The sequence below is a fragment of the Hevea brasiliensis genome, chromosome 10, assembly GCF_030052815.1.
Source record: "Hevea brasiliensis isolate MT/VB/25A 57/8 chromosome 10, ASM3005281v1, whole genome shotgun sequence".
Classification (NCBI taxonomy): domain Eukaryota; kingdom Viridiplantae; phylum Streptophyta; class Magnoliopsida; order Malpighiales; family Euphorbiaceae; genus Hevea; species Hevea brasiliensis.
The window spans coordinates 94,277,414-94,292,785 of NC_079502.1; positions in this window are offsets into that span (position 1 = coordinate 94,277,414).

The following is a 15,372-nucleotide window of genomic DNA, read 5'->3' on the forward strand; positions in this document are numbered from 1 at the left end:
ATCAATCATTAAATATTACCCGTATAAGTTTTAACATTTTTTAATAGGATAATTATTAACTAAATTTACTAAAAGTTTCCTAAAAAAAAAGTATAAATATTAATAAATGAAAAGTTAATTTAATTTTTTTAAATATTTACATAATATTAATAACAGATTAAAATTATAAAAATAATAATTATCTATTGTTAACTTTTTAAAGAAATGCCACTTAGTATCAGTTTGAGGGCCAAAAGAGTGTCGGGGCAATTTTGTTAGCTTGTTGATAATATGAAACATCTTTTTAGCTTTGTGCAGACATGATTCTAGTCAGTTCTTGAAGAGGCAGCGTTGTGCAAGCTTCTTGGCTTTCTACTTGAATGTAAAGTTAGGTCTTTGGTGAGAAAGGGTGTCACACCTTACCTTTTTGTAAGGTATGATCTCATAATATACCTAATGAATTACCGACTCCATCTATCGGGCAATCTTGTTAGCTTGTTGATAATATGAAACATCTTTTTAGCTTTGTGCAGACATGATTCTAGTCAGTTCTTGAAGAGGCGGCGTTGTGCAAGCTTCTTGGCTTTCTACTTGAATGTAAAGCTAGGTATTTGGTGAGGAAGGGTGTCACACCTTACTTTTCTGTAAGGCATGATCCTATAATATACCTAATGAATTACTGACTCCGTCTACTAGGGCTGAGCAAAACACGGTTCAAACCGAAAAATCGAACCGAACCGATTCAATTCGATTCAATCGATTCGGTTTTAAAAGTTAATCGGTTCGGTTCGGTTTTAATTTATAAAAATTTCGGTTATTTCGGTTCGGTTCGGTTCGGTTTTGAAGAGAAAAAATCGAATCGAACCGAATAGTGATTTATATAGTCAAATCGAACTAAATCGAACCGAATCGATTTTTGAATTAATTTATTTTTATGGAAAATTTATGAATTATATTTAATTTTATATATATTAATTATTTAATTTCATTGATTAATGGTTATTAGGTTCAAACCAAAGTTAAAATTAGACCAAATAACTTGAAAATCAAGTCTAAATTAAAAAATCAATCAAAAATCAAACTGATCGGTTTAAACCGAACCGAACCGAATTAAAGCGGTTCGGTTTGATTCGGTTTTTCACTAATTTCGGTTCGGTTCGGTTTCTAAAATTGGCGGTTTGGTTTTGATAATTTAATTCGGTTCGGTTCGGTTCGGTTCGGTTTGAACCGATTGCTCACCCCTACCGTCTACCAATAACCTATTAAATACACCACAAGAAATTTTAAAATAATTTTTTTACTTTTTGAAAGTGGTGAGCTTTTATAGCAGGCATTAAAAACATTTACTTGAAGTTTAAAGATTTGATAAAATTGTTGTCCATTTTTATTTTTCCATAAATTTTGTAAAAATTTCGGTAGAGTGCCAGCTGTATTTGAGAAAACCGAAAATTTTAACATGTAAAAAACACTTCCAGTATAACATTTCATCAAATCTCAACCACCATTTCAACTCAAATCGACAGAAATTAGCTCAACTCCCATAATTCAAATCAAAATTTCACAACTCAAAATTTCACTTTAAATATTTTCAAAAATAGTAATAATTAGTTTCATACATATTTTATTAAAGAAAAATTAAGTTACATTCATCAGTCCAGAAATTTCATCTGAAAATCCAAAATAATAATATTACAAAATCTGTACAACTGTTCATGACCAATTTATAAATGTACATACAGTTAATTACATCAAAATAAATATTTACAATCAGGATATAAGATTATACCCGATAAAAAGGTCCAAAAGTAGCTCTGAAATCCTTAGCAGCTCACTCCGCTGCTCTACTAGTCTCTCTATCTGCGACAGCAATGAAAAGCTATCGCTGAGTACAATGATTCAGTGGTGCACAACATTACAGAAATACAATTTTATGTGTAAATCAAATCACATTTATTCAATTATGGTACTAAAAAGGAAAAACAGATACAAAAACACAATTTATACTTTTAGTCAAATATTCTCATTTCGGAAGTCACAAAACAATTTCATAAAAACACACAGTTATATCATGCCATCAGTACAATAATCATCTCAATAGCCAGAGGCTTATGAGGAATCTCAAGGCTAGCTAGCTCAATCTATGGGTACCCATTCAATTTCTTCCTCTATTGGCACACACCTCAACACTTAAGCCAGATAGGAAATCAAAATTCAAAACTAATTCCTCCCACTAGGCATGCTAGTGAGGTATTCAGATATATGGTCATAATACTATGGTTTCAAAACTATCTTAACATTTTACTAAATATTTATTAACAATTCAAACACATACAATTGCATTTCCAATAATTTAGGTCAAAAGCATAATATTCATTTCAGTCACAAATTTGCAACAAAGATAAATCATAATTTATTAATCAAAACAAATTGTTAAAGAGAATTTATAGAAAAATTTTATGTTGTGCACAAACCTCGTGCGAGTCACCTCTAGGCCTTGACTCGATGTCTCGGGTTCTTTCCCGGTATTCTTTTCAGCTGAAACACACAATTTTACAGTGTTTCAGTATCATAACATATAATGGATTCAATAATAAATTCACAATACTTATGTCTAGCTCTAATATGCTTAATTTAACGTTCTTTAAATTTTGCATTTCGGGTTTATTATTCACAATACTATTCAAGTCAAATTGTTGACTATCTTTTGCTTAATAGGTATGAAAATTTCAATTACACCCACATACCACATTTTAGTTGCTTAATCTGTTAATTTTGGTTGCCCCTTCAATTTTTAGGTCTCCTAAGTACAATTTCAAAATTTTAGTTTTTGTACCTTGTGTTACACTATTCTATTGGTCAAGTTGCTGTGGGAATTTAGCTAAGTATTCTTCATCAAAGTTGTTCTTTATTGTCTTATCTTTAATTCCCTTTTTGAATCACTCCATTTGGAATTTTGTAGCCCAAGATATGGTCATTTGAATCAGGCTGGCCAGATTGGTTTAACCCAGATTTCTGGGCACCTACTTTGGTTCTGGCAGTTTTGAGTCTTTAATTTTGGGTAGCAAAATGACTTAGTTATGGGCAGAATTTGAGTTGGTGTTCTACATAAAAGTTGTAGTGCTATGTCATACCTTTCCAATGCCATAAAATTCAGGTCATTTGGACTTGTATAGCCCAAGTTATGGCCATTTGGTCATTTTGGTACAGTGGCAGTGTACTATACCCGGGTTTGACCTAATTGTTTACTATCCTAATGTCATTTTCTGGATATGGTTCCTAAATGAAAAATGTGTCATTATGTGTCTATTTTCATTCCCAATTGGCCTCACACCAATTGGGTTGGTAAATTTTTAGTTTTAGTCCCTGAAAGAGACCTAGGGCAAGCTGCAATAATAGTATCCCTAACCAATCCAAATTACAATTTCATTATATCAATTCATACACATAACAAATGGTCCCAATTGACCATTTCTCACCTTAATTAAGGTTATTTACACTAATTGACCATTTTTTCAATTTTTCTCCTAATTTTCAAGAACCCTAATTACACAATTTTGATATCTAATGCAATTGAAGTGTATATTCATTGTCTACATGCTTAATTCAACCTAATTAACCATTTAATTCCATCAAAATCATTCAATTCAACCTCTACCTAAGGCTGGCTGGAATTTCTAATTAATCCCCCATAGTTGTTTTCTTTTGATTTTAAGTTAATTTCTAGATTACTTGAACTAAGAACACAAGTAATCAACTAAAATTTTCAATTCAAACTACTAATCTTTCTTTGATGTTCAATTCTTCACTTCTTCACTTTTTTGTTCTTTCTTTCTTTCTTCTAATGCCTCCTCAAGTAAAGATAACAAGTTTTTGTGGGTTAATTTTAGGGAAATTAGGGTTTAGTTGGGTGAACTTAAGCTTTGCCCAAGCTTTAATGGTTGGCAATGGAGGTGAGATAGGGTGAGGGCTGCCGAATTGAGTGGGAGAAGAACAAGTGATTTTCTTTCTTAATTTTGATGTATTTTATGTGTATTTTAACTAATTTGACTTGATCAAATAAATTGGGTAAATTAAATTAAAATTATGATGTCATAAATGTGAGGAAATGTGATGTAATAAACTTTTCTTTTCTCTTTTTCTAAATTTTTCAATAGTTCTTTAATTTAATTCTCGATTCCAAAACTTTCGTTTCTCCGATTTTATTGGATAGTTAGGTCAGGAGTAAGCTCTGGAGGTGAATTGACCAATTTGCCCTTCACCAGTCTGATCCGGTTTGCTAGTTATTCAATATTTCTTTCGGACCCCTGACCTAATTATTTGACTTGCTTATTAATTTTTTTGTTGATTTTATCTTTTCCACTATGTCCACAATAGTCCTAAGGATCGCGGCGTTACATTTTTCGATTCAAAATTTGGGTTAAGACTGACCTCACAGTCACTTCCTAGGAAAGTCACCCATCGCTGTGACTCCCGGCTCATTTAATCTTTTATGTTCTATTTTTTGTTATTTATACTTAACTATTTGGCAATTACTAATTATTTGTATTCAGGGTTTATCTAGGTGTCTTAGATGTGATTCTAATCCCCTTAATTGTCCGGACCAACACCGGTCACCAGAACAGTGAAATATACCAGGCTATGCAAATAGGGCTGTTACAATTCTTTCCCCCTTAAAATAAATTTCGTCTTGAAATTTTACCTGGTATTAGTCTCTGAATAGCTGTGGGTACTGCCTCCTCATGTCCTCCTCACGTTTTTAAGTAGCTTCTTGACCCGAATGATGGTTCCACAGCACTTTTACCAACGGTATCTGCTTGTTCCATAACCGTTTCACCTCATAAGCCAGAATCTCTATGGGTTCTTCCTCATATGTGAGGTCTGGATTCACTTCAATTTCTTCCACTGGTAACACATGAGATGGGTCAAATTTATACCTCCTCAACATAGACACTTGGAAAACGTTATGTATATTCTCTAACTCTGGAGGTAGTGCCAAACGGTATGCCAAAGGACCCACTCTCTCCAGAACCTCATATGGCCTGATGAAACGAGGACTCCGTTTCCCCTTTCTGCCAAATCTCATAATTTTCTTCCAAGGAGAAATCTTGAGGAATACTTTCTCACCCACTGTATACTCAATATCCCTTCTCTTCAGATCAATATAGGACTTCTGACGGTCTGATGCAGCTTTGAGTCAATCTCTGATTAATCTGAATTTCTCCTTAGTCTGCTGAATAATTTCGAGCCCAATCATCTTTCTTTCAGCCACTTCATCCCAATACAGGGGAGTTCTGCACTTCCTGCCATACAAAGCTTTATATGGAGGCGTCCTAATGCTTGATTGGTAGCTAGTATTATAAGTAAACTCAATCAGAGGCAAGTGTGTGTCCCAACTGCCCTCAAACTCAATCACACAAGCCCGTAGCATGTCCTCCAAGATCTGAATTACCCTCTCAGATTGGCCATCTGTCTATGGGTGGAATGCCGTGCTGAAGTTCAATCTAGTTCTTAGGGCTCTCTAAAGACTATCCCAAAATCTAGAAGTGAACCTAGGATCTTTGTCTAACACAATCGATACTGGCACCCCTTGTAGTCTCACAATCTCATCTATGTACAATTTGGCCAATCTTTTCAGGCTATAGTCCATCCGGACTGACAGAAAGTGAGCAGACTTAGTCAATCTGTCAATAATGACTCATACTACATCATGGCTCTTCTGTGTCCTCGAAAGTCCCATCATAAAATCCATCGTTAGTCTTTCCCATTTCCATTTCGGTACTGGTAATGGATGTAACAAACCAGCTAGTACTTGATGCTCTGCCTTTACTTACTGACAAGTTAGGCATTTGGAGACAAAATCTGCTACACCACTTTTCATACCCATCCACCAGTAATGCTCTTTCAATCCTCTGTACATTTTAGTGCCATCAAGGTGCATAGCAAAAGGAGACTCGTGTGCTTCCTTCATAATGATTTGTCTCAATTCAACATCATTAGGAACGCACGTTCTGCCCTGGTGTAATAGTAGATCGTCTTTTCTCACTGAGAACTCAGGTTTCTCACCCTGTCTGACTTCTTCTAATAGCTTCTGATATTTCTGATCATTCTAAGCAGCCATTCTGATCTGATCAATCAACACTAGCTGTATATGCCATGCAACTGTTGTCTGCCCCTCATCATCAATCTCTAAGCTGGCATGCAATGCTCTCAACTCATATAACATAGACAAAGGAAAAACTCTTAGACTTGCTATAGTCTTACGACTTAAGGTGTCAGCCACCACATTAGTTTTCCTTGGCTGATAGTCTATCAGACTATCATTGTCTTTTATCAACTTTAACCATCTCCTCTATCTCAAATTCAACTCCTTCTAAGTAGCCAAATACTTCAAACTTTTATAATCTGTGTCGATGTAGCACTTCTCCCCATACAAATAGTTTCTCCAGATCTTAAGAGCAAATACAATAGCTGCAAGCTCCAAGCCATGTGTCGGATAATTCCTCTCATGCGGTTTCAGCTGACGTGATGCATATGCAATGACATTCCGATCTTGTATCAATACACAGCCTAACCCATTATGAGAAGCATCAATGTAAACTATATATTCTTTACCCGGGGTAGGTAAAGTAAGGACTGGAGCTTCAGTCAAACACCTCTTTAACTCATCAAAACTCTACTGGCATTTATCTGTCCACTGAAATTTCACATTTTTCCGAAGCAGCTTGGTCAATAGAGATGCCAACATAGAAAACCCCTTCACAAAACGGCGGTAGTATCCAGCTAAACCCAGAAAACTGTGAATTTCTGTGACATTCTTGTGTGGCTTCCAATTAAGGATAGCTTCAATCTTGCTGGGATCTACCTTAATGCCTTCTACAGATACTATGTGCCCCAAAAAGGAAATTTTTTTTTAGCCAAAATTCACCATTTGACAATTTGGCATATAGTTGTTTCTCCCTCAAAGTCTGCAGTACAATCCGCAGATGTCTATCATGCTCTTCTGCACTCCTCGAATAAACTAATATATCTTCAATGAATACCACCACTAACTGATCGAGGTATGGTCTGAAGATAGTGTTCATCAGATCCATAAATGCAGCTGGAGCATTGGTTAACCCGAATGGCATGACCAGGAACTCATAATGGCCATATCGAGTTCTAAAGGCAGTTTTAGGGATACTCTACTCTTGCACCTTTAGCTGATAATAACCCTATCTCAGGTCAATTTTGGAGAACACAGCTGCACCCCTCAACTGATCAAACAAGTCATCAATGCGGGAAAATGGATATCTGTTCTTTATTGTCACCTTACTCAACTGCCGGTAGTTAATACATAAACGAAGAGTGTCATCTTTCTTCTTAACAAACAACACTAGTGCTCCCTAAAGTGACACACTAGGGCAGATACAGCCCTTGTCAGGCAGCTCTTGCAACTGCACTTTCAATTCTTTCAATTCTGCTGGTGCCATTATGTATGGTGTTATGAAGATTAGGTTCATACCAGGCATTACATCAATATCAAACTGCACCTCTCTTTCCGGAGGTAATCCTAGCAACTCATTAGGAAACACATTTGGAAAATCACATATTGTAGGGATGTCCCTCAATGCTGGACTCCCCACTTTGGTGTCTATCACATGTGCCAAGTATGCTTCATTCCCCTTTCTGATCATCTTTCTGGCTAGTGCAGCTGAAATGATGTTTGATGGCAATAACTGCCTCTCCTCGTATATTACCACATCACCGTATAGAGGGAGACCAAAAGTGGTTGTCTTCAGTGTATAGTCAATCATTGCATGATGCCCTGCTAACCAATCTATGCCCAAGATGATATCATAATCTCTGAAGGGTATTTTGATAAAATCCGACAGAAAAACATGTCCTTGGATCAACAAAGGACAATCTCTATAGATTTTGTTGACTCTGACCTCTTGTCCTAACGAACTTATTACTAGCACTTCAAAATCTATTTTGGCACATGGAACCGCAAGGGAATTGACGATGCTAGCACTAACATACGAATGGGTAGAACCCATATCAAACAAGACAAACACTTTTTATCAGAGATAGAAAAAGTATCGGCCACAATATCAGAAGTCTCAGCCTCTTCCCGCTGTCTCATAGTGTAAACTCTGGCTGGAGTACTCCTTGTTCTGATTGGTTAACGGTACCTTAATTGCTAGAAGCATTACCTCTACCTCTGCCTCTTCCTCTGCTAACCGGTTGTGAACCTCTGGTAGCAGAACTTTGAATGGATCTTTCTGCAGTAGTAGAAGCTGGCCCAAATCTACGGGCGCTGGTGCAGTCCTTGGCAAGATGGCTCGTGCCCCCACAGTTAAAACAAGCTCCTGTAGCTCAATAAAAAAACACCACTATGGGTCTTGACACATGTCTCGCAAGGGCGGCGGCCGCGGGGGGGGGGGGGGGGGTGTGGTGAGAACTCCTAGAAGTCTGCTGACCAGACCAAGGGGGTCTCTGCCCATAAAATCTACCTCTACTAGACCTTCCACCTCTGCTTAATCTCCCAAATTTCTTTCTTTTTCCAGTATTGCCACTGAAACTTTGATCCACTACCTTTCCACTTTTCTCTTTTTCTAATTTATTTGTCTTCTCTATTTTCTCTTTCACTGGTGTCCCTTTTAACTCAATTCTTTCTAACTCAATTGCTTGAGAGATAAGCTCAGAGAAATTATTATATCTGAATCCAACCATTTGCATCCTCAGACTGGGCTTCAAACCGGTCTCAAACCTCTTACATCTTTCTCTGCTGGTAGAAAGGAAACTTCTAGCATAGTGGCTCAAGTGGGAGAACTCCCTCTCATACTTTGCCACTAACTATTACCTTGCTTCAGACCTAAAAATTCTTGCAACTTCCGATTCACATATGCATCTGGGCCATATTTCTGTCTGAACTCTCTGATGAAGTCATCCCAGGTCAATACTAGAGGTTCCACCAAGCTGTAGGGGATGGTCTTCCACCAGTCATACGCATCCCCTTGTAGCAAAGACACTGAATTTCAAACTTCAATTCATCCGAGCAGTGCAGTTTCTTGAATACTCTGTCCATTCTCTCCAATCACTGTTTTGCCTCTAAAGGGTCCACTGTACCCTTAAACTCTGTAGCCCCAAACTTGAGTAGTTTATCATATTATCTGGCTTGGAATTTGAGGTTGCACCACCGGTGTCTGAAGTAGAGCTTGAGCAGGCATACTTCCAGCCATCTGTTGGAACATCGCAGCCATCTGCTGAGCAAATTGTGCAGGAAACTGTGGCATTTGTGGGGCTGATGCCACTGAACCACTGACATTTTGAAGAGCTATGGCTTCCTCTTGTGCCTTAGCCTCTACAGATTGCTCAACTGAGCAGTCCCCTTATTCCATTACAATTTGGGGGTAGGATATCTCCTGGACAAATAACACAAGGAGATTTCTCTCCGTTAGTTCATATTTATAATTTAATGCACTGTATGTATCAAATAAGGACATTGAGCAGTTGTACTTATCAAAGAAATAGACAAATTCACAAGTCAAAACATACTTTAAAAATTTACTCTGATACCACTAAAACATGTCACACCTTACCCTTCTGTAAGGCATAATATGATCCCGTAGTATACCTAATGAATATCCGACTCCGTCTACCGATAACCCATTAAATACACTACGAGGGATTTTAAAATAATTTTCTTACTTTTTGAAAGTGGTGAGCTTTTCTAACAGGTATTAAAAACTTGAAGTTTAAAGATTTGATAAAATTTTTGTCCATTTTTATTTTTCCATAAATTTTGAAAAAATTTCGATAGAGTGCCGGCTGTACTTGAGAAAAGCGGAAATTTTAGCCTGTAAAAAACACTTCCAATATAACACTTCATCAAATCTCAACCATCATTTCAACCCAAATCGACACAAATTAGCTCAACTCCCATAATTCAAATCAAAATTTCACAACTCAAAATTTCAATTCAAATATTTTCAAAAATAGTAATAATTAGTTTCATAGATATTTCATTAAAGAAAAATTAAGTTACATCATTAGTCCATAAATTTCATCTGAAAATCCAAAATAATAATATTACAAAATTTATACAACTGTTCATGATCAATTTACAAAATATACATACAATTAATTACATCAAAATAAACATATATAATTAGGGTATAATATTATACCCGACAAAAGGTCCAGAAGTAGCTCTAAAATCTTTAGCAGCTCACTTCGCTGCTCTACTAATCTCTTTATCTGCAACAGCAATGAAAAGCTATCGCTGAGTACAATGACTCAGTGGTGCACAACATAACAGAAATACAATTTTATGTGTAAATCAAATCACATTTATTCAATTATGGTACTGAGAAGGAAAAACAGATATAAAACACAATTTATACTTTTAGTCAAACATTCTCATTTTGGAAGTCATAAAATAATTTCATAAAAATACACAGTTATATCATGTTATTAGTACAATGTTCATTTCAATAGTCAAAGGCTTATGAGAAATCTCAAGGCTAGCTAGCTCAATTTATAGGTACCCATTCAATTTCTTCCTCTACTAGCACACCTCTCAACACTTCAGCCAGAGAGGAAATCAAAATTCAAAACTAATTCCTCCCACTAGGCATGCTAGTGAGGCATTCAGATATATGGTCATGACACTGTGGTTTTAAAACTATCTTAATATTTTACTAAACATTTATTAACAATTCAAACACATACAATTGCATTTCCAACAATTTAGGTCAAAAGTATAATATTCATTTCAGTCACAAAATTGCAAGAAAGATAAATTATAATTTATTCATCAAAACAAATTGTCAAAGAGAATTTACAGAAAAATTTTATGTTGTGCACAAATCTCGTGCAAGTCACCTCTAGGTCTTGACTCGATATCTCGGGTTCTTTCCCTGTATTCTTTTCAACTGAAACACACAATTTTACAGTGTTTTAGTATCATAATGTATAATAGATTCAATAATAAATTTACAATTACTTATGTCTAGCTCTAATATGCTTAATTTAACATTCTTTGAATTTTACATTTTGGGTTTACTATTCACAATACTATTCAAGTCAAATTATTGACTTTTTTATGCTTAATAGGTATGAGAATTTCAATTACACCCACATATCACATTTTAGTTTCTTAATTTGTTGATTTTGGTTGCCCCTTTAATTTTTAGGTCTCCTAAGTACAATTTCAAATTTTCAGTTTTTGTGCTATATTTTGCACTGTTCTATTGGTCAAGTTTCTGTTGGAATTTGGCTAAGTGTTATTCATCAAAGTTGTTTCTTATTGTCTTATCTTTAATTTCCTTTTTGAATCACTCAATTTGGAGTTTTGTAGCCCAAGATATGGTTATTTGAATTAGGCTGGCTGGATTTGTTTAACCCAGGTTTCTGGGAACCTATTTTGGTTCTAGCAGGTATGAGAATTTCAATTACACCCACATACCACATTTTAATTGCTTAATTTGTTGATTTTGGTTGCCCCTTTAATTTTTAGGTCTCCTAAGTACAATTTCAAATTTTCAGTTTTTGTGCTATATTTTGCACTGTTCTATTGGTCAAGTTTCTGTTGAAATTTGGCTAAGTGTTATTCATCAAAGTTGTTTCTTATTATCTTATCTTTAATTTCCTTTTTGAATCACTCAATTTGGAGTTTTGTAGCCCAAGATAAGGTTATTTGAATTAGGCTGGCCGGATTTGTTTAACCTAGATTTTTGGGCACCTATTTTGGTTCTAGCAGTTTTGGGTCTCTAATTTTGAGTGGCAAAATGACTTAGTTATGGGAATAATTTGGGTTGGTGTTCTTCATGAAAGTTGTATTTCTATGTCATACCTTTCCAATGCCATAAAAATCAAGTCATTTAAACCTGTATAGCTCAAGTTATGGCCAAATGTTGTTCATTTGGTCATTTTGGTATAGTGGCAGTGCACTACACCCGGGTTTGACCTAATTATTTACTATCCTAATGTCATTTTCTGGGCATGGTTCCTCAATGAAAAATGTGCTATTATGTGTCTATTTTAATTCTCAATTGGCCTCACACCAATTGGGTTGGTAAAGTTTCAGTTTTAGTCCCTAAAAGAGACCTAGGTCAAGCTGCCAAAATAGTATTCCTAACCAATTCGAATTACAATTTTATTCTATCAATTCATACACATAACAAATGGTTCCAATTGACCATTTCTTACCTTAATTAAGGTCATTTACACTAATTGACCATTTTCTCAAATTTTCTCCTAATTTTCAAGATGCTTAAGAACCCTAATTACATAATTTTGAGATCTAATGCAATTGAAGTGTATATTCATTGGCTACATGGTTAATTCAACCTAATTAACCATTCAATTCCATCAAAATCATTCAATTCAACCTCCACCTAAGGCTGGCTGAAATTTCTAATTAATCCCCCATAGTTGTTTTCTTTTGATTTTAAGTTAATTTCTAAATTACTTGAACTAAGAACACAAGTAATTAACTAAAATTTTCAATTCAAACTACTAACCTTTCTTTGATGTTCAATTCTTCACTTCTTCGCTTTTTTGTTCTTTCTTTCTTTCTTTTAATGCCTCCTCAAATGAAGATAACAAGCTTTTGTGGGTTAATTTTGGAAAAATTAGGGTTTAGTTGGGTGAATTCAAGCTTTGCCCAAGTTTTAATGGTGGATTTGGCAATGGAGGTGAGAGAGGGTGAGGGCTGCCGAATTGAGTGGGAGAGGAAGAAGTGATTTTCTTTTTTAATTTTGATGTATTTTATGTGTGTTTTAACTAATTTGACTTGATCAAATAAATTGGGTAAATTAAATTTAAATTATGATGTCATAAATGTGAGGTAAGGTGATGTAATAAACTTTTCTTTTCTCTTTTTCCATTTTCCTAAATTTTTAAATAGTTCTTTAATTTAATTCTCGATTCCAAAACTTTCGTTTCTTCGATTTTACTAGACAGTTAGGTTATGAGTTAACTCTAGGAGTGAATTGATCAATTTGTCCCTCGTCGGTCTGATCCGGTTTGCTAGTTATTCAATATTTCTTCTAGATCCCTAATCTAATTATTTGACCTGCTTAACAATTTTTTTCTATGATTTTCTCTTTTTCACTGTGTCCGCAATAGTCCTAAGGATCGTAGCGTCACATTTTTCGGTTTAAAATTCGAGTTAAGACTAACCTCGCAGTCACTTCCTGGGAAGGTCACCTATCACTGTGACTCCCGGCTCATTTAACCTTTTATGTTCTGTTTTTCTTATTTATACTTAACTATTTGGCAATTATTAATTATTTGCATTCAGTACTTATCTAAATATCTTAGATGTGGTTCTAATCCCTTTAATTGTCCGAACCGACATCGATCACCGAAACAGTGAAATATACCAAGCTATGCAAATAGGAATGTTACAAAGGGTCTTGGGCTTCTATTGCTATGCCTCTACTTTGGGTTGGGTCTTCTATTATAAAATCAAGCTTCAAACCTTATATTTGTATTGTACTTGCTTTGGCTTTTGTGCAATGACAAAATTGATAAAAAAAAAAAAAAAAAAAGACATGGCCATCCCACGGGTTAGGGCTAGGTTTCGATTAAGCTTAATTTGAGCATGTTTTTTTTTGGGTAAAAGATTGGTAAAATCGGAATTCCCTATAGAAGCCAAAGACTTGGCGAATGATTTGACGGGAGATGGAGAAAAGAGGTATTTAAGACTTATTATTATTATTATTATTATTATTATTATTATTATTATTATATATTAATAGATTGATGAGATTTTATTTTATTTTTTTTTAATTTGATAAGTGATATATATCACTAAAAATAATTTAAAAATTAACTGCTCAGAGGAGCTATTTATTGACGTAAAATAAATGCTTTTTTTGTCACTACTTTAGTGTTACACCCCAAATCGAGATAATGTAAGTGAAATTTATCAAAAATAATATATTCATAATATTGATTATGTTCAGTAATATTAATTATTCTAATAGTTATTGGTTATTTTATTAATTATTAGCTATTAGATATTAATTGATAATGATTATCTGTCTATATAGTAATTTTAAAATATAAGTGTTCGATAAAAATAACTATTGAATTAGATATAAAAATAGTACGCTCTATCATGTAACTTTTCATAAACCAACTCTTAACCTTTAAATACTAGTACAAGGGTGCGTTTGATACAATGTTAAAAAATTGAGAGTTAAGTGTTAACCTTGTAAAATTTAAGTGAGTAATTATTAAGGGGATAAAAGATAATTAAAGAGGTAATTGAGCTCACATGAAAATATTATAAACATCTATTTTTATATTTTAATAACAAATATCAAAATTTTTTTTATTTTTGGCAATATTATTTTTTATTTGTAAATCATTTAATTTAAAAAATTCTATCAATTTACATATTATATATATAAATTTCATTAGGTCATAGCAAGCAGAGAAATTTTGAATATATATATATATATATATATATATATATATATATATATATATATATATATATATATAATTTTTTTGCAACTCATAATGGAATAAATAATATAGAAATCCATATTTTTCACATCTAGAAAATTTATAGTCTTGCTCATGTGATTAAAAAAAAATTATACATTTTTGTTGTTATAGAAGAGAAAGAGTTTTTGGAGATTAAAGAACCAAAAAAATAAAACAAGTTGAAAAGAAATAGGAAATGGATATATAAATAGTATGTTTACCTTCTATTAACCTACCTACCCTAAAGTTAACATTCAACTTCTAAAAAGAGGTTAAATGTTAATGAAGTTAAAAATTAACCTATTCACTTTAAAGTATTCAAACAATATTAAAAATTATGAGGTTAATTATTAACATCATACTAAATACACCCTAAATATTATGTCACCGAAGGTAGTATTTTGACTATGATCAAAACATTAAATATTTCTAAACAGGCCTTCTGTCTTGTTTGGATTGACGTGGAGTTGTCTCTTGTTATATCATTTGTTGGCTTCATCTGTTCATTGTCCACGCTCCATTTGCACCAATTAATGACTGATGGCTTGCAAAACGGAACTGAGAAGGCACTTGCAGTCACACATGGAAATGACAGAGAATTCCTAACTTTATTTAGGAATTCACTATGATAATTAAGATTGTTGCGTGAGTAATTCATGAGACTCAGATGATTTGCTTACCTGATAAGTAACCTATTTATAGCGGAAGAGTCATAATCCTTAGCAGATTATTATTCCTAATGGGATTTTAACGTAAATGACTTATCATAATTTGGATACATTAAACCCAATCATACTTCTTTTTAGGAGTTATTCATGATGAAGACTTCTATCTATCTGATGTGGCTACTTTTCTGAAAGACTCAAAATCGACAACGAAATAGTTAGTCACATGGCTTGGTATCCGAAC